Source organism: Rutidosis leptorrhynchoides, chromosome 6, assembly GCF_046630445.1.
Source record: "Rutidosis leptorrhynchoides isolate AG116_Rl617_1_P2 chromosome 6, CSIRO_AGI_Rlap_v1, whole genome shotgun sequence".
Classification (NCBI taxonomy): Eukaryota; Viridiplantae; Streptophyta; class Magnoliopsida; order Asterales; family Asteraceae; genus Rutidosis; species Rutidosis leptorrhynchoides.
The window spans coordinates 418408551-418434579 of record NC_092338.1 but is presented as its reverse complement, the minus strand read 5'-3'; positions in this window follow the sequence as shown (position 1 = coordinate 418434579).

Below are 26029 nucleotides of genomic sequence, written 5' to 3'. Positions count from 1 at the left end.
GTTCGATGCGCCACATGTCTTTACTGGACATGGCTCAGGCTTTACGTATATATACGCCTGAGGAATTAGCGTCTGCCGATTGTAGAGGATTGATACTAAACGGTAGAAAGATAGATGAGAATTTTGATACACACGGTGTGTGGAGTCAAATGACAAGCCATCACCGTTTCAAAGGGGGAAACTACTCTTATTTGGATATAGATAGAGCCGAATTAAGAGTAATACATAGGTTTTTAGCTAATTCGATTACACAAAGGGGTAAAAACAAAGAAAAGGTAAATGAACAAGATTTGTTTTACCATATGTGTATTCGAGACCCACAGAGCGCTGTAAGTATACCATATTGTGTGGGTTATTATTTATCAGCTATGGTTCGGGGGATGCTTCCACATAGCATAATAGGAGGTGGTATTTTTATTACTTTGATTGGTGAATATCTCGGTGTGGACATAAGTCGGGGGGGATTATTAGTAGAAGAGCCGGAACCCCGCGACACTATAGGTTTAAATGTATACCATGGTGCGAAAGTTTTGAAGCGGCGAAATAACGCCGCAGTACGATACAATGGTAGACATCCACAGGTAGAGAGAAACCAGGAACAAGGTAATGTAGGAGGGGGGAATGAGATGCAAGAAATGCATAGGTTTATAGCTTCTCAGGAATACGAAAATGCTAGACAGAGAGCATTTGAAGATTGGCAAGTTCATCAGAACCAGATCATAGCGCATTGCCAACATATAGGTAGAAACTATATTCCTACACCAAAACCCGTCTTCCCTCCTTGGTCGATAGAGATGCAGCCACCATATCCTACGTATGACCCTGCCGAAGCATTCTATAGCACTTATGGTTATGCGTGGAACCCCTATTGGTACCAATATCATCCTTAGTTTACTTATTATTTTTTATTATTCTGTAATTTGTAATTATTGATACATTTAATATTTTTATTAATATTGTAATCATTTTTATAATTATCTAACTTTTATTCTTAGATTTTAATAATTTTTGAATGTGGGGTAATAAACCAAACTTCAAAAATATGTATATATGTTTGCAGTTTATCTTATGTACACAACAGGGTAAAACAACGCATTTTCAAAGACTGGCATTAAGTTCAGCAAAAGCAACTAATTTTGACGACAAGATGCAAAATATATGTGAAATAACAACAAGACGGAATGAACAAATGATGTGCACCATTTATCATTCAGCAAACAAACGCCAATATATTTGGAAACTTTGGTAAAAATTTAATTATTTTCACACAAATCACCCTCAATAATTTAAATTGTTACTGATTTCTTGCAAATGAGGGCATTGCAAGATCTTAAGTGTGGGAAGGGGTTAAATTCTTTCAGATTTTAAAAAATTTTTTACTTTATACACTTGGTTACCATTAAAAATACTAGTAAAGCAGTAGTTGTATTAGAATCTAGTGCTCTCTGATAAAAAAGAACAGCCCTAGTCTTATATACTGACTACCCAATTCTAGTAAAATTTTTCAAATAAATGAATTCAAAATCATGTTTATACATATTTATGAACGATAAAACTAGGTTTTAACACCGAAATTATTGTTACCTCGGAAAGGACATAAATTGAGAAACAAACTAAAATGTTAAAATTCATTTAAAATGGAATAGAGGACGATAAAAAGAAAAATAAAAAGCCAAGTGTGGGAAAATTTACCAAGTTATTTTAAACATATGTCACATATATTTGTAACAAATAACTGAAAATACTTTTGCTTTGGACTAAACTAAACTGTTTTACCCGATGAAAGAAAAGAAGAGATGGATCTACACGATGAATCAATTCCATCATTAAAAGGAAGTAAAGTCTTCCGAAAAAGACACGCGCTTCTTGATTTAGGTCATGAAGTTGTCGTCCAGACCAGCTGTAGGTTGACGAAAAATCTAGAAAAGTCATCACTAAAATCAGCAGGAAATCCACGGACCTCAGCATTAAACAGGGTCGCCAAGTGGTCAGATTTATCCTAACCATGAGAAGGATTTATCTCGTACAATGGGGAGGCACCATGCAAATTAGCTGGATAAGACTAATGAATCAGATCCCCAGAAAGGATAATCTCCTTAAAGATTAAAAATCAGCTTTTAAGACTGATATTACTCAATCCTAGAGATTGACCTTAAAGATTGAGAATTCAAACTCATGGAATTCAATGATATCTAAACTCGAGCTTGAACGAGAAAATATTTTGATCAAAATTATAAACCGATTTGTTTTCTGAAAACCCTATTTTCAATGCGTTCATTACCATTGAACGTAAAATCCTAGGAATTCACCTGGAATTCATTAGGTCACCTGAACTAAATCGGGTGTCAACCGTAAGAACGGTGGTTGCATAGCATGGTCAAAGACAGGACCTTGTGCCAGACCGACAAATTATAAGGGTGAGCTTTACTATTGCTCCTACCAAGGATAGTAATTGCGTCCGACACGTTATAGACCATAATCAAAAGCATGTCACGGGACATTGCCTTAAACAGTTGCTTGTTCAACGCTTTCCTTTACAACCGGACGGTAGTTTGCCGAAAGGTAATATACGGGACAAGTAAACTGGACGTGTTGCTTTCCAAATACAAGGTTAGCAAGTGGGTGACACAAAACCGCAAGTTTTGAGCTAAAATTTTCAAATCTGTAACCCACCAAACCCACAAAAATATTTTGCAAACACCGGTAAAGGGTTATCCCGGAAAACTTATCTAGGGTAAAAACTAGATTTAATTTTCAAAAGATCAAATGTTTTCATAAAGATCCAATTTCCTTAATGGATCTAAATTTTTATAGTCATGTGGGACTGTAAACCATATCGTTACTACCATTGTTTATATCGCCGTATAGAAATCACTGATGTACAAAGTGTGAAGAATAAAGAAGTGATTCTAGTATTTCAAGACGATATTGCTTGAGGACAAGCAACGCTCAAGTGTGGGAATATTTGATAATGCTAAAAACGAACATATATTTCATAGCATTATTCCTCAAGAAAGACAAGCTTTTAGTTGCAATTGTTCTATTTACAAGAGATATTCGTTTAAATAATAAAAGGTGAAGACAAAAGACAGATTCGACGAATTGAAGACGCAAACAACCAAAAAGCTCAAAAGTACAAAAGACAATCAAAAAGGTTCCAATTATTGATAAGAAACGTCTCGAAATCACAAGAGTACAAGATTCAAAACGCAAAGTACAAGATATTAAATTGTACGCGAGGACGTTCGAAAATCCGGAACCGGGACTAGAGTCAACTCTTAACGCTCGACGCAACGGACTAAAAATTACAAGTTAACTATGTATATAAATATAATATAATATATAATTAATTATATTAATTATATATATATTATATATATATATAATAAAAACCGTCGGCAGCAAGAAACTCCAAGGGTGTGAGCTGTAAATTCCTCTCCGCGACTCGCGGAGTTTTAAGGGCATTTTGCCGCGAGTCGCGGAGCCCCAAAAATCAAGTCTGGCTATAAAGCAAACCGAATTCTGATCAAATTTCATATCTTAATTTCATCTTTTTCTCTTCCTCTTCATACGTAAATATATTTATATTTATAATTTATATTTTAATTTTAATTATAATTCTAATAATAAGGGTATGTTAGCGAATGTTGTAAGGGTGTAAGTCGAAATTCTGTCCGTGTAACGCTACGATATTTTTAATCATTGTAAGTTATGTTCAACCTTTTTACATTAATGTCTCGTAGCTAAGTTATTATTATGCTTATTTAAAACGAAGTAATCATGATGTTGGGCTAATTACTAAAATTGGGTAATTGGGCTTTGTACCATAATTGGGGTTTGGACAAAAGAACGACACTTGTGGAAATTAGACTATGGGATAATAATGGGCTTTATATTTGTTTAACTAAATGAAAGTTTGTTAATGTTAATATAAAGATTTACAATTGGGCGTCCCTATAAATTACCATATACACTCGATCGGACACGATGGGCGGGGTATTTATATGTACGAATAATCGTTCATTTAACCGGACACGGGAATGGATTAATAGCCACTAGAATAATCAAAACAGGGGTGAAATTACATTCAAGGGTAATTGGTGTAATTGTTAACAAAGTAGTAAAACCTTGGTTTACACGCAGTCGATAACCTGGTGTATTCATTAAACAAAGTATTAAAACCTTGTTACAATTCGAATCCCCAATTAGTTGGAATATTTAACTTCGGGTATAATAATAATTTGACAAGGACACTTGCAATTTATATTTATGACTGATGGACTGTTATGGACAAAAACCAGACGGACATATTAAATAATCCAGGACAAAGGACAATTAACCCATGGGCATAAAACTAAAATCAACACGTCAAACATCATGATTACGGAAGTTTAAATAAGCATAATTCTTTTATTTCATATTTAATTTCCTTTATTTTATATTTAATTGCACTTCTAATTATCGCACTTTTATTTATTGTTATTTTATTTAATCACACTTTTAATTATCGTACTTTTAATTATCGCAATTTAATTTTATCGCATTTTTATTCGCAATTTCATTATCGTTATTTACTTTACGCTTTAATTTAAGTCTTGTATTTATTTAATATTTTACATTAGGTTTTAACTGCGACTAAAGTTTTAAAATCGACAAACCGGTCATTAAACGGTAAAAACCCCCCTTTATAATAATAATATTACCTATATATATATTTGTATTCTTATAAAAGTAAACTAATATAGCGTTGAGCTTTGTTTAAAGATTTCCCTGTGGAACGAACCGGACTTACTAAAAACTACACTACTGTACGATTAGGTACACTGCCTATAAGTGTTGTAGCAAGGTTTAAGTATATCCATTCTATAAATAAATAAATATCTTGTGTAAAATTGTATCGTATTTAATAGTTTTTCCTAGTAAAATATAAGCTATTTTATATACACCTCGTTCGACATCAACGCTATATTTTAGATTATCATTATTTGATAATCGTCGTAATATTTTAAAGGTTATGGTTTGTTCTAAAATCGAATGCAGTATTTGAAAAACGTCTCATATAGAGGTCAAAATCTCGCAACGAAATCAATTAATATGGAACGTTTATAATCAATATGAACGGGACATTTCAACCTTTTTAGAAAATCAATGACAATGGTCAAGGGCATTGGACTTTCCTCTTTAGCTAGCACATGTTGTAGTGACCCGAACTTTTCCATGTTTATATATATATATATATATATATATATATATATATATATATATATATATATATATATATATATATATATATATATATATATATATATTAAATGAAATTGTTATTTACATGATTAAGTGTTTCCAACATGTTAATCAATCAAACTTGTTAAGACTTGATTAATTGAAATAGGTTTCATATAGACAATTGACCACCCAAGTTGACCGGTGATTCACGAACGTTAAAACTTGTAAAAACTATATGATGACATATATATGGACATATATATAGTTAACATGATATTATGATAAGTAAACATATCATTAAGTATATTAACAATGAACTACATATGTAAAAACAAGACTACTAACTTAATGATTTTGAAACGAGACATATATGTAACGATTATCGTTGTAACGACATTTAATGTATATATATCATATTAAGAGATATTTATACATCATAATATCATGATAATATAATAATTTAAAATCTCATTTGATATTATAAACATTGGGTTAACAACACTTAACAAGATCGTTAACCTAAAGGTTTCAAAACAACATTTACATGTAACGACTAACGATGACTTAACGACTCAGTTAAAATGTATGTAGTGTTTTAATATGTATTCATAAACTTTTGAAAGACTTCAAGACACTTATCAAAATACTTCTACTTAACATAAATGCTTACAATTACATCCTCGTTCAGTTTCATCAACAATTCTACTCGTATGCACCCGTATTCGTACTCGTACAATACACAGCTTTTAGATGTATGTACTATTGGTATATACACTCCAATGATCAGCTCTTAGCAGCACATGTGAGTCACCTAACACATGTGGGAACCATCATTTGGCAACTAGCATGAAATATCTCATAAAATTACAAAAATATGAGTAATCATTCATGACTTATTTACATGAAAACAAAATTACATATCCTTTATATCTAATCCATACACCAACGACCAAAAACACCTACAAACACTTTCATTCTTCAATTTTCTTCATCTAATTGATCTCTCTCAAGTTCTATCTTCAAGTTCTAAGTGTTCTTCATAAATTCCAAAAGTTCTAGTTTCATAAAATCAAGAATACTTCTAAGATTGCAAGTTTACTTCCAAGTTTTCTAAATCCATTCCAAGTAATCATCCAAGATCAAGAAACCTTTGTTACTTACAGTAGTTTATCTTTCTAATACAAGGTAATAATCATATTCAAACTTTAATTCAATTTCTATAACTATAACAATCTTATTTCGAGTGGAAATCTTACTTGAAATTGTTTTCGTGTCATGATTCTGCTTCAAGAACTTTCAAGCCATCCAAGGATCATTTGAAGCTAGATCCATTTTTCTCATTTCTAGTAGGTTTATCCAAGGAACTTTAGGTAGTAATGATGTTCATAACATCATTCGATTCATACATAAAAAGCTGTCTTATTCAACGTTATAAACTTGTAATCACTAGAACATAGTTTAGTTAATTCTAAACTTGTCTGCAAATAAAGTTAATCCTTCTAACTAGACTTTTAAAATCAACTAAACACATGTTATATATCTATATGATATGCTAACTTAATGATTTAAAACTCGGAAACACGATAAACACCATAAAACTGGATATACGCCGTCGTAGTAAAACCGGGGGCTGTTTTGGTTGGGATAATTAAAAGCTAAGAAGAACTTTGATTTAAAAGCTATACTTCTGGAAAAATGATTTTTCTTATGAACATGAAACTATATCCAAAAATCATGGTTAAACTCAAAGTGAAAGTATGTTTTTCAAAATGGTCATCAAGATGTCGTTCTTTCGACGGAAATGACTACCTCTTTCAAAAACGACTTGTAACTTGTATTTCCAACTATAAACTTATACTTTTTATATTTAGATTCATAAAGTTAAGTTCAATACGAAATCTTGGCCACTGGAATCACTCAAAACGGATTAGAAACGAAGAAATGGCGAGTAAAACAAGATTGATAAAAACTACTCATTTTACCTACGTGAAAGTTAGTAATAAATCTATTCCAACCATAACCTAATCAACTTATATTGTATATTATGTAATCTTGAGATACCATAGACACGTATACAATGTTTCGACCTATCATGTCGACCCATCTATATATATATTGCGGAACAACCATAGACACTCTATATGTGAATGTTGGAGTTAGCTATACAGGGTTGAGGTTGATTCCAAAATATATATATAGTTTGAGTTGTGATCAATACTAAGATACGTATACACTGGGTCGTGGATTGATTCAAGATAATATTTATCGATTTATTTCTGTACATCTAACTGTGGACAACTAGTTGTAGGTTACTAACGAGGACAGCTGACTTAATAAACTTAAAACATCAAAATGTATTAAAAGTATTGTAAATATATTTTGAACATACTTTGATATATATGTATATATTGTTATAGGTTCATGAATCAACCAGTGGCCAAGTCTTACTTCCCGACGAAGTAAAAATCTGTGAAAGTGAGTTATAGTCCCACTTTTAAAATCTAATATTTTTAGGATGAGAATACATGCAGGTTTTATAAATGATTTACAAAATAGACACAAGTACGTGAAACTACATTCTATGGTTGAATTATCGAAATCGAATATGCCCCTTTTTATTAAGTCTGGTAATCTAAGAATTAGGGAACAGACGCCCTAATTGACGCGAATCCTAAAGATAGATCTATTGGGCCTAACAAACCCCATCCAAAGTACCGGATGCTTTAGTACTTCGAAATTTATATCATATCCGAAGGGTGTCCCGGAATGATGGGGATATTCTTATATATGCATCTTGTTAATGTCGGTTACCAGGTGTTCACCATATGAATGATTTTTTTCTCTATGTATGGGATGTGTATTGAAATATGAAATCTTGTGGTCTATTGTTACGATTTGATATATATAGGTTAAACCTATAACTCACCAACATTTTTGTTGACGATTAAAGCATGTTTATTCTCAAGTGAATACTAAGAGCTTCCGCTGTTGCATACTAAAATAAGGACAAGATTTGGAGTCCATGTTTGTATGATATTGTGTAAAAACTGCATTCAAGAAACTGATTTCGATGTAACATATTTGTATTGTAAACCATTATGTAATGGTCGTGTGTAAACAGGATATTTTAGATTATCATTATTTGATAATCTACGTAAAGCTTTTTAAACCTTTATTTATGAAATAAAGGTTATGGTTTGTTTTAAAATGAATGCAGTCTTTGAAAAACGTCTCATATAGAGGTCAAAACCTCGCAACGAAATCAATTAATATGGAACATTTTTAATCAATAAGAACGGGACATTTCAGTTGGTATCCAAGCGTTGGTCTTAGAGAACCAGAAAATTTGCATTAGTGTGTCTTATCGAGTTTGTTAGGATGCATTAGTGAGTCTGGACTTCGACCGTGTTTTCTTTAAAAATGATTGCTTAACATTTTTGTTGGAAACTATATATTATTAACATGTATATATTATGTGATATATTAATCTCTTAACATGTTTGATATTGTGTGATAGATGTCTACCTCTAGCACAAATCCCATTGACTCACCTAATAATAACGAAGAGTCGAATATATATTGGACTGATTCACAAGTTCACGAAGAGGAACCGGAAGAAGAATCAGAACCGGAAGAAGAATCAGAATCGGAAGAGGAGGAACCGGATGAGGAAATAGAACCGGTGGGGGAAATAATAAGACGATTAAGTAAAAGAAAATCCTCAACCAACCGACCAAGGTTAATTATGGTCAATGGTGTTTCCGCCACGGAAGTAAAATATTGGGAGGATTTCCAATTCTCCGATGAATCGGATTCCGACGAGAATTCCGATGATGTTATAGAAATTACCCCAACTGAATTTAAAAAGGCAAAAGAAAATAATAAGGGAAAGGGCATAAAAATAGAGAAATCTAATTCCAACCCCGATGAACTTTATATGTATCGTCAACCCCCGAAGTCCTTAAGTTGTAACAATGACCCGGGAACCTCTAAACCACCAGGTTTTTCTAAACCGTTGTGGAAAACGACAGCTGGTATTAGGGGAACATTATATATCCCTAGAAACTTGGAAAAACGAACCAAAACCGAAGAAGAAGAAACGAGCGAGTCGGAATAAGATAGTTGTATTCGTATGGTGTAATATATGTAATATAGTGTGCTTATGCTTTATGATATATGTAAAAATTGCTTGTATTAATAAGTATTTTTTTTTTATGAATCTAACTCTTGTCTATTTTACAGTATAATAACACAAAATGGGTAGACAACCCAATATTTTAAGAGACCTACCCGGAGACATGATTGATGAAATCTTGTCTAGAGTCGGTCAGAATTCTTCGGCACAACTATTTACGGCGAAATCAGTTTGTAAGACATTCGAAGAACGTTCCAAGAATGCCTTGGTTTATAAGAGACTTTCATTTGAAAGATGGGGGATATCACATTGGGAAACCCATAAGTTACGATGTGTTTACTTTGACGCATATATTGCGGGGAACCCAAGTGCTATTTTACGCAACGGGTTAAGAAATTATTTTGACTCAATGTATCCGAACATAGGACTTCATGATTTAGAAAAAGCGGCTAACATGCAACATAAAGAAGCATGTTATGCTTACGGGTTAGTAATGTTCGCTTCTCACCAAAGTGAGAACAAGAACATCGGGCTACAACTATTAAACAAAACATTTCCACAAGTGACGGACTCAGTAGTTGGGGTGAGAAACAAGGTTTTTAGATTATTACGGGACTGTTGGACATTACGTAACCCTCGTCCCTTTGACGATGTTACAACATGCTGTCTTATCAACGGCCATAACGGTTATGTTCCACAAGACCAAGGATGGAAAGTAGTCCTAGTAAAACCAGAATGCATGACTTGTTTCTGGACGTATGAATTACGTGTCTTTATTGCCTTTGCTGAACGACTTGTGTACTAGCTATAATTATCTTCACAACTATCTTGTATCAAAGTTATTGTGTGCTATATTTCATGATTTATGTAAAATAAGCGGTATTGTAAGTTTGTAAAATATTGTATAAAAGTTTGAACGCGAAATATTATTATAATCAGTTTTTCATATAGAATTGTAGTAGTTGAATTGTTTATTAGCTACTAAGTATGAACTTAACGGGTAGGTACTACCCGAATTTAAACTTATAAAACGCTAATATGAAGAAAAAGCTTTTATAAATAAGTTCATATTATGCTACGAAATACTATTAACTACTCTTAATATTCTGTATGATTAACTTGTTCCATTTGACTATTTTGAAGGAAATGGCACCGACTACTCGACACACCGTGAATATGAATGAAGAGGAATTCCGTACTTTTCTAGCTTCAAACATAGCCGCAGTACAGGCTGCGCTGCATACCAACAATAACCTTGGATCTAGCAGTACAGGAAATCGTGTAGGATGCACCTACAAAGAATTCACTGCCTGCAAACCTTTGGAATTTGATGGAACCGAAGGACCGATCGGATTGAAATGGTGGGCCGAGAAGGTCAAATCGGTGTTTGCCATAAGTAAGTGTACTGAAGAGGACAAAGTGAAGTACGCTACGCATACCTTCACAGGTTCTGCGTTAACATGGTGGAATACCTATCTAGAGCAAGTGGGACAAGATGATGCTTACGCACTACCTTGGTCAGCATTCAAGCACTTGATGAACGAGAAGTACCGTCCCAGAACCGAGGTCAATAAGCTCAAGACAGAACTTAGAGGGTTCCGAACCCAAGGATTTGATATTACCACGTACGAAAGACGATTCACAGAATTATGCCTATTGTGTCCGGGAGCGTTCGAAGATGAGGAAGAGAAGATCGACGCGTTTGTGAAAGGATTACCCAAAAGAATCCAAGAAGATATAAGTTCACACGAGCCCGCCTCCATACAACAGGCATGTAGAATGGCTCACAAACTAGTGAACCAGATTGAAGAAAGAATTAAAGAACAGACTGCTGAAGAGGCCAATGTGAAGCAAGTCAAAAGAAAGTGGGAGAAAAACGGTGATAAGAATCACCAATACAACAACAACTGTAATTACAACAATAATCGCAACAATTATCCCAACAATCGCAACATCAATCGCAACTACAACAAACGGCCCAACAACAACAACAACAACAATAACAGCAACTACAACAATCATCCCAACAACAATAACAACCGCAACAACAACAACAACAACAATCAGAAGCAGCTATGCCAAAGGTGTGAAAAGTATCACTCGGGGTTCTGCACCAAATTTTGAAACAAGTGTAAAAGAAATGGTCATAGCGCGGCGAAGTGTGAGGTCTACGGACCAGGGGTTAACAGAACGAAAGGAACAAATGGTGTCGGAATGAGTAATGGCGGAGCAAGTAGTGTCGGAGCAAGTTATGCCAATGTAGTTTGTTATAAATGTGGAAAACTGGGCCACATTATTAGAAATTTTCCGAACCAGGAGAACACGAATGGACAAGGCCACGGAAGAGTTTTCAATATTAATGCGGCAGAGGCACAGGAAGACCCGGAGCTTGTTACGGGTACGTTTCTTATTGACAATAAATCTGCTTACGTTTTATTTGATTCGGGTGCGGATAGAAGCTATATGAGTAGAGATTTTTGTGCTAAATTAAGTTGTCCATTGACGCCGTTGGATAGTAAATTTTTACTCGAATTAGCAAACGGTAAATTAATTTCAGCAGATAATATATGCCGGAATCGAGAAATTAAACTGGTAGCAAAATATTTAAGATTGACTTGATACCAGTAGAGTTAGGGAGTTTTGATGTGATAATCGGTATAGACTGGTTGAAAGAAGTGAAAGCAGAGATCGTTTGTTACAAAAATGCAATTCGCATTATACGAGAAAAAGGAAAACCCTTAATGGTGTACGGAGAAAAGGGCAACACGAAGCTACATCTTATTAGTAATTTGAAGGCACAAAAACTAATAAGAAAAGGTTGCTATGCTGTTCTAGCACACGTCGAGAAAGTACAAACTGAAGAAAAGAGCATCAATGATGTTCCCGTCGCAAAAGAATTTCTCGATGTATTTCCGAAAGAATTACCGGGATTACCCCCACATCGATCCGTTGAATTTCAAATAGATCTTGTACCAGGAGCTACACCAATAGCTCGTGCTCCTTACAGACTCGCACCCAGCGAGATGAAAGAACTGCAAAGCAAATTACAAGAACTTTTAGAGCGTGGTTTCATTCGACCAAGCACATCACCGTGGGGAGCTCACTGTAGTGACCTGAACTTTTCCATGTATATATATATTAATTGAGATTGATATTTACATGATTAAATGTTTCCAACATGTTAAGCAATCAAACTTGTTAAGAATTGATTAATTGAAATATGTTTCATATAGACAATTGACCACCCAAGTTGACCGGTGATTCACGAACGTTAAAACTTGTAAAAACTATATGATGAAATGTATATGGATATATATATAGTTAACATGATACTATGATAAGTAAACATATCATTAAGTATATTAACAATGAACTACATATGTAAAAACAAGACTACTAACTTAATGATTTTTAAACGAGACATATATGTAACGATTATCATTGTAAAGACATTTAATGTATATATATCATATTAAGAGATATTCATACATGATAATATCATGATAATATAATAATTTAAAATCTAATTTGATATTATAAACATTGGGTTAACAACATTTAACAAGATCGTTAACCTAAAGGTTTCAAAACAACACTTACATGTAACGACTAACGATGACTTAACGACTCAGTTAAAATGTATATACATGTAGTGTTTTAATATGTATTTATACACTTTTGAAAGACTTCAATACACTTATCAAAATACTTCTACTTAACAAAAATGCTTACAATTACATCCTCGTTCAGTTTCATCAACAATTCTACTCGTATGCATTCGTATTCGTACTCGTACAATACACAGCTTTTAGATGTATGTACTATTGGTATATATACTCCAATGATCAGCTCTTAGTAGCCCATGTGAGTCACCTAACACATGTGGGAACCATCATTTGGCAACTAGCATGAAATATCTCATAAAATTACAAAAATATGAGTAATCATTCATGACTTATTTACATGAAAACAAAATTACATATCCTTTATATCTAATCCATACACCAATGACCAAAAACACCTACAAACACTTTCATTCTTCAATTTTCTTCATCTAATTGATCTCTCTCAAGTTCTATCTTCAAGTTCTAAGTGTTCTTCATAAATTCTACAAGTTCTAGTTACATAAAATCAAGAATACTTTCAAGTTTGCTAGCTCACTTCCAATCTTGTAAGGTGATCATCCAACCTCAAGAAATCTTTGTTTATTACAGTAGGTTATCATTCTAATACAAGGTAATAATCATATTCAAACTTTGGTTCAATTTCTATAACTATAACAATCTTATTTCAAGTGATCATCTTACTTGAACTTATTTTCGTGTCATGATTCTGCTTCAAGAACTTCGAGCCATCCAAGGATTCGTTGAAGCTAGATCCATTTTTCTATTTTCCAGTAGGTTTATCCAAGGAACTTAAGGTAGTAATGATGTTCATAACATCATTCGATTCATACATATAAAGCTATCTTATTCGAAGGTTTAAACTTGTAATCACTAGAACATAGTTTAGTTAATTCTAAACTTGTTCGCAAACAAAAGTTAATCCTTCTAACTTGACTTTTAAAATCAACTAAACACATGTTCTATATCTATATGATATGCTAACTTAATGATTTAAAACCTGGAAACACGAAAAACACCGTAAAACTGGATTTACGCCGTCGTAGTAACACCGCGGGCTGTTTTGGGTTAGTTAATTAAAAACTATGATAAACTTTGATTTAAAAGTTGTTATTCTGAGAAAATGATTTTTATTATGAACATGAAACTATATCCAAAAATTATGGTTAAACTCAAAGTGGAAGTATGTTTTCTAAAATGGTCATCTAGACGTCGTTCTTTTGACTGAAATGACTACCTTTACAAAAATGACTTGTAACTTATTTTTCCGACTATAAACCTATACTTTTCTGTTTAGATTCATAAAATAGAGTTCAATATGAAACCATAGCAATTTGATTCACTCAAAACGGATTTAAAATGAAGAAGTTATGGGTAAAACAAGATTGGATAATTTTTCTCATTTTAGCTACGTGAAAATTGGTAACAAATCTATTCCAACCATAACTTAATCAACTTGTATTGTATATTATGTAATCTTGAGATACCATAGACACGTATACAATGTTTCGACCTATCATGTCGACACATCTATATATATTTCGGAACAACCATAGACACTATATATGTGAATGTTAGAGTTAGCTATACAGGGTTGAGGTTGATTCCAAAATATATATAGTTTGAGTTGTGATCAATACTGAGATACGTATACACTGGGTCGTGGATTGATTCAAGATAATATTTATCGATTTATTTCTGTACATCTAACTGTGGACAACTAGTTGTAGGTTACTAACGAGGATAGCTGACTTAATAAACTTAAAACATCAAAATATATTAAAAGTGTTGTAAATATATTTTGAACATACTTTGATATATATGTATATATTGTTATAGGTTCGTGAATCAACCAGTGGCCAAGTCTTACTTCCCGACGAAGTAAAAATCTGTGAAAGTGAGTTATAGTCCCACTTTTAAAATCTAATATTTTTGGGATGAGAATATATGCAGGTTTTATAAATGATTTACAAAATAGACACAAGTACGTGAAACTACATTCTATGGTTGAATTATCGAAATCGAATATGCCCCTTTTTATTAAGTCTGGTAATCTAAGAATTAGGGAACAGACACCCTAATTGACGCGAATTCTAAAGATAGATCTATTGGGCCTAACAAACCCCATCCAAAGTACCGGATGCTTTAGTACTTCGAAATTTATATCATATCCGAAGGGTGTCCCGGAATGATGGGGATATTCTTATATATGCATCTTGTTAATGTCGGTTACCAGGTGTTCACCATATGAATGACTTTTATCTCTATGTATGGGATGTGTATTGAAATATGAAATCTTGTGGTCTATTATTATGATTTGATATATATAGGTTAAACCTATAACTCACCAACATTTTTGTTGACGTTTTAAGCATGTTTATTCTCAGGTGATTATTAAGAGCTTCCGCTGTCACATACTTAAATAAGGACGAGATTTGGAGTCCATGCTTGTATGATATTGTGTAAAAACTGCATTCAAGAAACTTATTTTGTTGTAACATATTTGTATTGTAAACCATTATGTAATGGTTGTGTGTAAACAGGATATTTTAGATTATCATTATTTGATAATCTACGTAAAGCTTTTTAAACCTTTATTGATGAAATAAAGGTTATGGTTTGTTTTAAAATGAATGCAGTCTTTGAAAAACGTCTCATATAGAGGTCAAAACCTCGCAACGAAATCAATTAATATGGAACGTTTTTAATCAATAAGAACGGGACATTTCAGTTGGTATCCGAGCGTTGGTCTTAGAGAACCAGAATTTTGCATTAGTGTATCTTATCGAGTTTTTTAGGATGCATTAGTGAGTCTGGACTTCGACCGTGTTTACTTGAAAAATGATTGCTTAACAAATTTTGTTGGAAACTATATATTTTTAACATGTGAATATTATGTGATATATTAATCTCTTAACGTGTTTGATATTATGTGATAGATGTCTACCTCTAGAACAAGTCCCATTGACTCACCTAATAATAATGAAGAGTCAAATGTAAATTGGAATGATTCGTGGACTGATTCACAAGTTCCCGAAGAGGAACCGGAAGAAGAGTCGAAATCGAAAGAAGAATCAGAACCGGAAGAAGAGGAACCGGAGGAGGAAATAGAACCGGTGGGGGAAATAATAAAACGGTTAAGTAAAAGAAAATCCTCAACCAACCGACCAAGGTTAATTATGGTCAATGGTGTTTCCGCCAAGGAAGCAAAATATTGGGAGGATTACCAATTCTCCGATGAATCGGATTCCGACGAGAATTCCGATGATGTTATAGAAATTACCCGAACTGAATTTAAAAAGGCAAAAGAAAATAATAAGGGAAAGGGCATAAAAATAGAGAAATCTAATTCCAACCCCGATGAACTTTATATGTATCGTCAACCCCCGAAGTCCTTAAGTTGTAACAATGACCCAGGAACCTCTAAACCACCAGGTTTTTCTAAACCGTTGTGGAAAATAACAGCTAGTATTAGGGGAACATCATATATCCCAAGAAACTTGGCAAAACGAACCAAAACCGAAGAAGAAGAAACAAGCGAGTCGGAATAAGATAGTTGTATTCGTGTGGTGTAATATATGTAATATAGTGTGCTTATGCTTTATGATATATGTAAAAATTGCTTGTATTAATAAGTATTTTTTTTATGAATCTAACTCTTGTCTATTTTACAGTATAAAAACACAAAATGGATAGACAACCCAATATTTTAAGAGACCTACCCGGAGACATGATTGATGAAATCTTGTCTAGAGTCGGTCAGAATTCTTCGGCACAACTATTTAAGGCGAGATCAGTTTGTAAGACATTCGAAGAACGTTCCAAGAATGCCTTGGTTTATAAAAGGCTTTCGTTCAAAAGATGGGGGATATCACATTGGGAAATCCATAAGTTACGATGTGTTTACTTTGACGCATATATTGCGGGGAACCCAAATGCTATTTTACGCAATGGGTTAAGAAATTATTTTGACTCAATATATCCGAATATTGGACTTCGTGATTTAGAAAAAGCGGCTAACATGCAACATAAAGAAGCATGTTATGCTTACGGATTAGTAATGTTCGCTTCTCACCAAAGTGAGAACAAGAACATTGGGCTACAACTATTAAACAAAACGTTCCCACAAGTGACGGAGTCGGTAATTGGGGTAAGAAATGAGGTTTTTAGATTGTTACGGGACTGTTGGACATTACGTAACCCTCGTCCCTTTGACGACTTTGCAACACGCTGTCTTATCAACGGCCATAACGGTTATGTTCCACAAGACCAAGGATGGGAAGTAATCCTAGTAAAACCAGAATGCATGACTTGTTTCTGGACGTATGAATTACGTGTCTTTATTGCCTTTGCTGAACGACTTGTGTACTAGCTAGAATTATCTTCACAACCATCTTGTATCAAATTTATTGTGTGCTATATTTCATGCTATATGTAAAATAAGCGGTATTGTAAGTTTGTAAAATATTGTGTAAAAGTTTGAACGCGAAATATTATTATAATCAGTTTTTCATATAGAATTGTAGTAGTTGAATTGTATATTAGCTACTAAGTATGAACTTAACGGGTAGGTACTACCCGAATTTAAACTTATAAAATGCTAATATGAAGAAAAAGCTTTTATAAATGAGTTCATATTATGCTACGAAATACTATTAACTACTCTTAATATTCTGTATGATTAACTTGTTCCATTTGATAATTTTGAAGGAAATGGCACCGACTACTCGACACACCGTGAATATGAATGAAGAGGAATTCCGTACTTTTCTAGCTTCAAACATAGCCGCAGTACAGGCTGCGCTACATACCAACAATAACCTTGGATCTAGCAGTACAGGAAATCGTGTAGGATGCACCTACAAAGAATTCACTGCCTGCAAACCTTTGGAATTTGATGGAACCGAAGGACCGATCGAATTGAAACGGTGGACCGAGAAGGTCGAATCGGTGTTTGCCATAAGTAAGTGTACTGAAGAGGACAAAGTAAAGTACGCTACGCATACCTTCACAGGTTCTGCGTTAACATGGTGGAATACCTATCTAGAGCAAGTGGGACAAGACGATGCGTACGCACTACCGTGGTCAGCATTCAAGCACTTGATGAACGAGAAGTACCGTCCCAGAACCGAGGTCAATAAGCTCAAGACAGAACTTAGAGGGTTACGAACCCAAGGATTTGATATTACCACGTACGAAAGACGATTCACAGAATTGTGCCTATTGTGTCCGGGAGCATTCGAAGATGAGGAAGAGAAGATCGACGCGTTTGTGAAAGGATTACCGGAAAGAATCCAAGAAGATATAAGTTCACACGAGCCCGCCTCCATACAACAGGCATGTAGAATGGCTCACAAACTAGTGAACCAGATTGAAGAAAGGATTAAAGAACAGACTGCTGAAGAGGCCAATGTGAAGCAAGTCAAAAGAAAGTGGGAGGAAAACGGTGATAAGAATCACCAATACAACAACAACAACAATTACAACAATAATCGCAACAATTATCCCAACAATCGCAACATCAATCGCAACTATAACAAACGGCCCAACAACAACAACAACAACAACAGCAACTACAACAATCATCCCAATAACAATAATAACCGCAACAACAACAACAATCAGAAGCAGCTATGCCAAAGGTGTGAAAAGTATCACTCGGGGTTCTGCACCAAATTTTGCAACAAGTGTAAAAGAAATGGTCATAGCGCGGCGAAGTGTGAGGTCTATGGACCAGGGGTTAATAGAACGAAAGGAACAAATGGTGTCAGAACGAGTAATGGTGGAGCAAGTAGTGTCGGAGCAAGTTATGCCAATGTAGTTTGTTATAAATGTGGAAAACCGGGCCACATTATTAGAAATTGCCCGAACCAGGAGAACACGAATGGACAAGGCCGCGGAAGAGTTTTCAATATTAATGCGGCAGAGGCACAGGAAGACCCGGAGCTTGTTACGGGTACGTTTCTTATTGACAATAAACCTGCTTACGTTTTATTTGATTCGGGTGCGGATAGAAGCTATATGAGTAGAGATTTTTGTGCTAAATTAAGTTGTCCATTGACACCTTTGGATAGTAAATTTTTACTCGAATTAGCAAATGGTAAATTAATTTCAGCAGATAATATATGTCGGAATCGAGAAATTAAACTGGTTAGCGAAACATTTAAGATTGATTTGATACCAGTAGAGTTAGGGAGTTTTAATGTGATAATCGGTATGGACTGGTTGAAAGAAGTGAAAGCAGAGATCGTTTGTTACAAAAATGCAATTCACATTATACGAGAAAAAGGAAAACCCTTAATGGTGTACGGAGAAAAGGGCAATACGAAGCTACATCTTATTAGTAATTTGAAGGCACAAAAACTAATAAGAAAAGGTTGCTATGCTGTTCTAGCACACGTCGAGAAAGTACAAACTGAAGAAAAGAGCATCAATGATGTTCCCATTGCAAAAGAATTTCCCGATGTATTTCCAAAAGAATTACCGAGATTACCCCCACATCGATCCGTTGAATTTCAAATAGATCTTGTACCAGGAGCTGCACCAATAGCTCGTGCTCCTTACAGACTCGCACCCAGCGAGATGAAAGAACTGCAAAGCCAATTACAAGAACTTTTAGAGCGTGGTTTCATTCGACCAAGCACATCACCGTGGGGAGCTCCTGTTTTGTTTGTCAAGAAGAAAGATGGTACATTCAGGTTGTGTATCGACTACCGAGAGTTGAATAAACTTACCATCAAGAACCGCTACCCACTACCGAGAATCGACGACTTATTTGATCAACTACAAGGCTCGTCTGTTTATTCAAAGATTGACTTACATTCCGGGTATCATCAAATGCGGGTGAAAGAAGATGATATTCCAAAGACTGCTTTCAGAACACGTTACGGTCATTACGAGTTTATGGTCATGCCGTTTGGTTTAACTAATGCACCAGCTGTGTTCATGGACCTTATGAACCGAGTGTGTGGACCATACCTTGACAAGTTTGTCATTGTTTTCATTGATGACATACTTATTTACTCAAAGAATGACCAAGAACACGGTGAACATTTGAGAAAGGTGTTAGAAGTATTGAGGAAGGAAGAATTGTACGCTAAGTTTTCAAAGTGTGCATTTTGGTTGGAAGAAGTTCAATTCCTCGGTCACATAGTGAACAAAGAAGGTATTAAGGTGGATCCGGCAAAGATAGAAACTGTTGAAAAGTGAGAAACCCCGAAAACTCCGAAACACATACGCCAGTTTTTAGGACTAGCTGGTTACTACATAAGGTTCATCCAAGACTTTTCCAGAATAGCAAAACCCTTGACTGCATTAACGCATAAAGGGAAGAAATTTGAATGGAATGATGAACAAGAGAAAGCGTTTCAGTTATTGAAGAAAAAGCTAACTACGGCACCTATATTGTCATTGCCTGAAGGGAATGATGATTTTGTGATTTATTGTGACGCATCAAAGCAAGGTCTCGGTTGTGTATTAATGCAACGAACGAAGGTGATTGCTTATGCGTCTAGACAATTGAAGATTCACGAACAAAATTATACGACGCATGATTTGGAATTAGGAGCGGTTGTTTTTGCATTAAAGACTTGGAGGCACTACTTATATGGGGTCAAAAGTATTATATATACCGACCACAAAAGTCTTCAACACATATTTAATCAGAAACAACTGAATATGAGGCAGCGTAGGTGGATTGAATTATTGAATGATTACGACTTTGAGATTCGTTACCACCCGGGGAAGGCAAATGTGGTAGCCGATGCCTTGAGCAGGAAGGACAGAGAACCCATTCGAGTAAAATCTATGAATATAATGATTCATAATAACCTTATACTCAAATAAAGGAGGCGCAACAAGGAGTTTTAAAAGAGGGAAATTTAAAGGATGAAATACCCAAAGGATCGGAGAAGCATCTTAATATTCGGGAAGACGGAACCCGGTATAGGGCTGAAAGGATTTGGGTACCAAAATTTGGAGATATGAGAGAAATGGTACTTAGAGAAGCTCATAAAACCAGATACTCAATACATCCTGGAACGGGGAAGATGTACAAGGATCTCAAGAAATATTTTTGGTGGCCGGGTATGAAAGCCGATGTTGCTAAATATGTAGGAGAATGTTTGACGTGTTCTAAGGTAAAAGCTGAGCATCAGAAACCATCAAGTCTACTTCAACAACCCGAAATCCCGGAATGGAAATGGGAAAACATTACCATGGATTTCATCACTAAATTGCCAAGGACTGCAATTGGTTTTGATACTATTTGGGTAATAGTTGATCGTCTCACTAAATCAGCACACTTCCTGCCAATAAGAGAAGATGACAAGATGGAGAAGTTAGCACGACTGTATTTGAAGGAAGTCGTCTCCAGACATGGAATACCAATCTCTATTATCTCTGATAGGGATGGCAGATTTATTTCAAGATTCTGGCAGACATTACAGCAAGCATTAGGAACTCGTCTAGACATGAGTACTGCATATCATCCACAAACTGATGGGCAGAGCGAAAGGATGATACAAATGCTTGAAGACATGCTATGAGCATGTGTTATTGATTTCGGAAACAGTTGGGATCGACATCTACCGTTAGCAGAATTTTCTTACAACAACAGCTACCATTCAAGCATTGAGATGGCGCCGTTTGAAGCACTTTATGGTAGAAAGTGCAGGTCTCCGATTTGTTGGAGTGAAGTGGGGGATAGACAGATTACGGGTCCGGAGATTATACAAGAAACTACCGAGAAGATCATCCAAATTCAACAACGGTTGAAAACCGCCCAAAGTCGACAAAAGAGCTACGCTGACATTAAAAGAAAAGATATAGAATTTGAAATTGGAGAGATGGTCATGCTTAAAGTTGCACCTTGGAAAGGCGTTGTTCGATTTGGTAAACGAGGGAAATTAAATCCAAGGTATATTGGACCATTCAAGATTATTGATCGTGTCGGACCAGTAGCTTACCGACTTGAGTTACCTCAACAACTCGCGGCTGTACATAACACTTTCCACATCTCGAATTTGAAGAAATGTTTTGCTAAAGAAGATCTCACTATTCCGTTAGATGAAATCCAAATCAACGAAAAACTTCAATTCATCGAAGAACCCGTCGAAATAATGGATCGTGAGGTTAAAAGACTTAAGCAAAACAAGATACCAATTGTTAAGGTTCGATGGAATGCTCGTAGAGGACCCGAGTTCACCTGGGAGCATGAAGATCAGATGAAGAAGAAATACCCGCATCTATTTCCAGAAGATTCGTCAACACCTTCAACAGCTTAAAATTTCGGGATGAAATTTATTTAACGGGTAGGTACTGTAGTGACCCGAACTTTTCCATGTATATATATATTAATTGAGATTGATATTTACATGATTAAATGTTTCCAACATGTTAAGCAATCAAACTTGTTAAGAATTGATTAATTGAAATATGTTTCATATAGACAATTGACCACCCAAGTTGACCGGTGATTCACGAACGTTAAAACTTGTAAAAACTATATGATGACATGTATATGGATATATATATAGTTAACATGATACTATGATAAGTAAACATATCATTAAGTATATTAACAATGAACTACATATGTAAAAACAAGACTACTAACTTAATGATTTTTAAACGAGACATATATGTAACGATTATCATTGTAAAGACATTTAATGTATATATATCATATTAAGAGATATTCATACATGATAATATCATGATAATATAATAATTTAAAATCTCATTTGATATTATAAACATTGGGTTAACAACATTTAACAAGATCGTTAACCTAAAGGTTTCAAAACAACACTTACATGTAACGACTAACGATGACTTAACGACTCAGTTAAAATGTATATACATGTAGTGTTTTAATATGTATTTATACACTTTTGAAAGACTTCAATACACTTATCAAAATACTTCTACTTAACAAAAATGCTTACAATTACATCCTCGTTCAGTTTCATCAACAATTCTACTCGTATGCATCCGTATTCGTACTCGTACAATACACAGCTTTTCGATGTATGTACTATTGGTATATACACTCCAATGATCAGCTCTTAGCAGCCTATGTGAGTCACCTAACACATTTGGGAACCATCATTTGGCAACTAGCATGAAATATCTCATAAAATTACAAAAATATGAGTAATCATTCATGACTTATTTACATGAAAACAAAATTACATATCCTTTATATCTAATCCATACACCAATGACCAAAAACACCTACAAACACTTTCATTCTTCAATTTTCTTCATCTAATTGATCTCTCTCAAGTTCTATCTTCAAGTTCTAAGTGTTCTTCATAAATTCTACAAGTTCTAGTTACATAAAATCAAGAATACTTTCAAGTTTGCTAGCTCACTTCCAATCTTGTAAGGTGATCATCCAACCTCAAGAAATCTTTGTTTCTTACAGTAGGTTATCATTCTAATACAAGGTAATAATCATATTCAAACTTTGGTTCAATTTCTATAACTATAACAATCTTATTTCAAGTGATCATCTTACTTGAACTTATTTTCGTGTCATGATTCTGCTTCAAGAAATTCGAGCCATCCAAGGATCCGTTGAAGCTAGATCCATTTTTCTATTTTCCAGTAGGTTTATCCAAGGAACTTAAGGTAGTAATGATGTTCATAACATCATTCGATTCATACATATAAAGCTATCTTATCCGAAGGTTTAAACTTGTAATCACTAGAACATAGTTTAGTTAATTCTAAACTTGTTCGCAAACAAAAGTTAATCCTTCTAACTTGACTTTTAAAATCAACTAAACATATGTTCTATATCTATATGATATGCTAACTTAATGATTTAAAACCTGGAAACACGAAAAACACCGTAAAACCGGATTTACGCTGTCGTAGTAACACCGCGGGCTGTTTTGGGTTAGTTAATTAAAAACTATGATAAACTTTGATTTAAAAGTTGTTATTCTGAGAAAATGATTTTTATTATGAACATGAAACTATATCCAAAAATTATGGTTAAACTCAAAGTGGAAGTATGTTTTCTAAAATGGTCATCTAGACGTCGTTCTTTCGACTGAAATGACTACCTTTACAAAAACGACTTGTAACTTATTTTTCTGACTATAAACCTATACTTTTCTTTTTAGATTCATAAAATAGAGTTCAATATGAAACCATAGCAATTTGATTCACTCAAAACGGATTTAAAATGAAGAAGTTATGGGTAAAACAAGATTGGATAATTTTTCTCATTTTAGCTACGTGAAAATTGGTAACAAATCTATTCCAACCATAACTTAATCAACTTGTATTGTATATTATGTAATCTTGAGATACCATAGGCACGTATACAATGTTTCGACCTATCATGTCGACACATCTATATATATTTCGGAACAACCATAGACACTCTATATGTGAATGTTGGAGTTAGCTATACAGGGTTGAGGTTGATTCCAAAATATATATAGTTTGAGTTGTGATCAATACTGAGATACGTATACACTGGGTCGTGGATTGATTCAAGATAATATTTATCAATTTATTTCTGTACATCTAACTGTGGACAACTAGTTGTAGGTTACTAACGAGGACAGCTGACTTAATAAACTTAAAACATCAAAATATATTAAAAGTGTTGTAAATATATTTTGAACATACTTTGATATATATGTATATATTGTTATAGGTTCGTGAATCAACCAGTGGCCAAGTCTTACTTCCCGACGAAGTAAAAATCTGTGAAAGTGAATTATAGTCCCACTTTTAAAATCTAATATTTTTGGGATGAGAATACATGCAGGTTTTATAAATGATTTACAAAATAGACACAAGTACATGAAACTACATTCTATGGTTGAATTATCGAAATCGAATATGCCCCTTTTTATTAAGTCTGGTAATCTAAGAATTAGGGAACAGACACCCTAATTGACGCGAATCCTAAAGATAGATCTATTGGGCCTAACAAACCCCATCCAAAGTACCGGATGCTTTAGTACTTCGAAATTTATATCATATCCGAAGGGTGTCCCGGAATGATGGGGATATTCTTATATATGCATCTTGTTAATGTCGGTTACCAGGTGTTCACCATATGAATGACTTTTATCTCTATGTATGGGATGTGTATTGAAATATGAAATCTTGTGGTCTATTATTATGATTTGATATATATAGGTTAAACCTATAACTCACCAACATTTTTGTTGACGTTTTAAGCATGTTTATTCTCAGGTGATTATTAAGAGCTTCCGCTGTCACATACTTAAATAAGGACGAGATTTGGAGTCCATGCTTGTATGATATTGTGTAAAAACTGCATTCAAGAAACTTATTTTGTTGTAACATATTTGTATTGTAAACCATTATGTAATGGTTGTGTGTAAACAGGATATTTTAGATTATCATTATTTGATAATCTACGTAAAGCTTTTTAAACCTTTATTGATGAAATAAAGGTTATGGTTTGTTTTAAAATGAATGCAGTCTTTGAAAAACATCTCATATAGAGGTCAAAACCTCGCAACGAAATCAATTAATATGGAACGTTTTTAATCAATAAGAACGGGACATTTCACTCCTGTTTTGTTTGTCAAGAAGAAAGATGGTACATTCAGGTTGTGTATCGACTACCGAGAGTTGAACAAACTTACCATCAAGAACCGGTACCCACTACCGAGAATCAACGACTTATTTGATCAACTACAAGGCTCGTCTGTTTATTCAAAGATTGACTTACGTTCCGGGTATCATCAAATGCGGGTGAAAGAAGATGATATTCCAAAGACTGCTTTCAGAACACGTTACGGTCATTACGAGTTTATGGTCATGCCGTTTGGTTTAACTAATGCACCAGCTGTGTTCATGGACCTTTTGAACCGAGTGTGTGGACCATACCTTGACAAGTTTGTCATTGTTTTCATTGATGACATACTTATTTACTCAAAGAATGACCAAGAACACGGTGAACATTTGAGAAAGGTGTTAGAAGTATTAAGGAAGGAAGAATTATACGCTAAATTTTCAAAGTGTGCATTTTGGTTGGAAGAAGTTC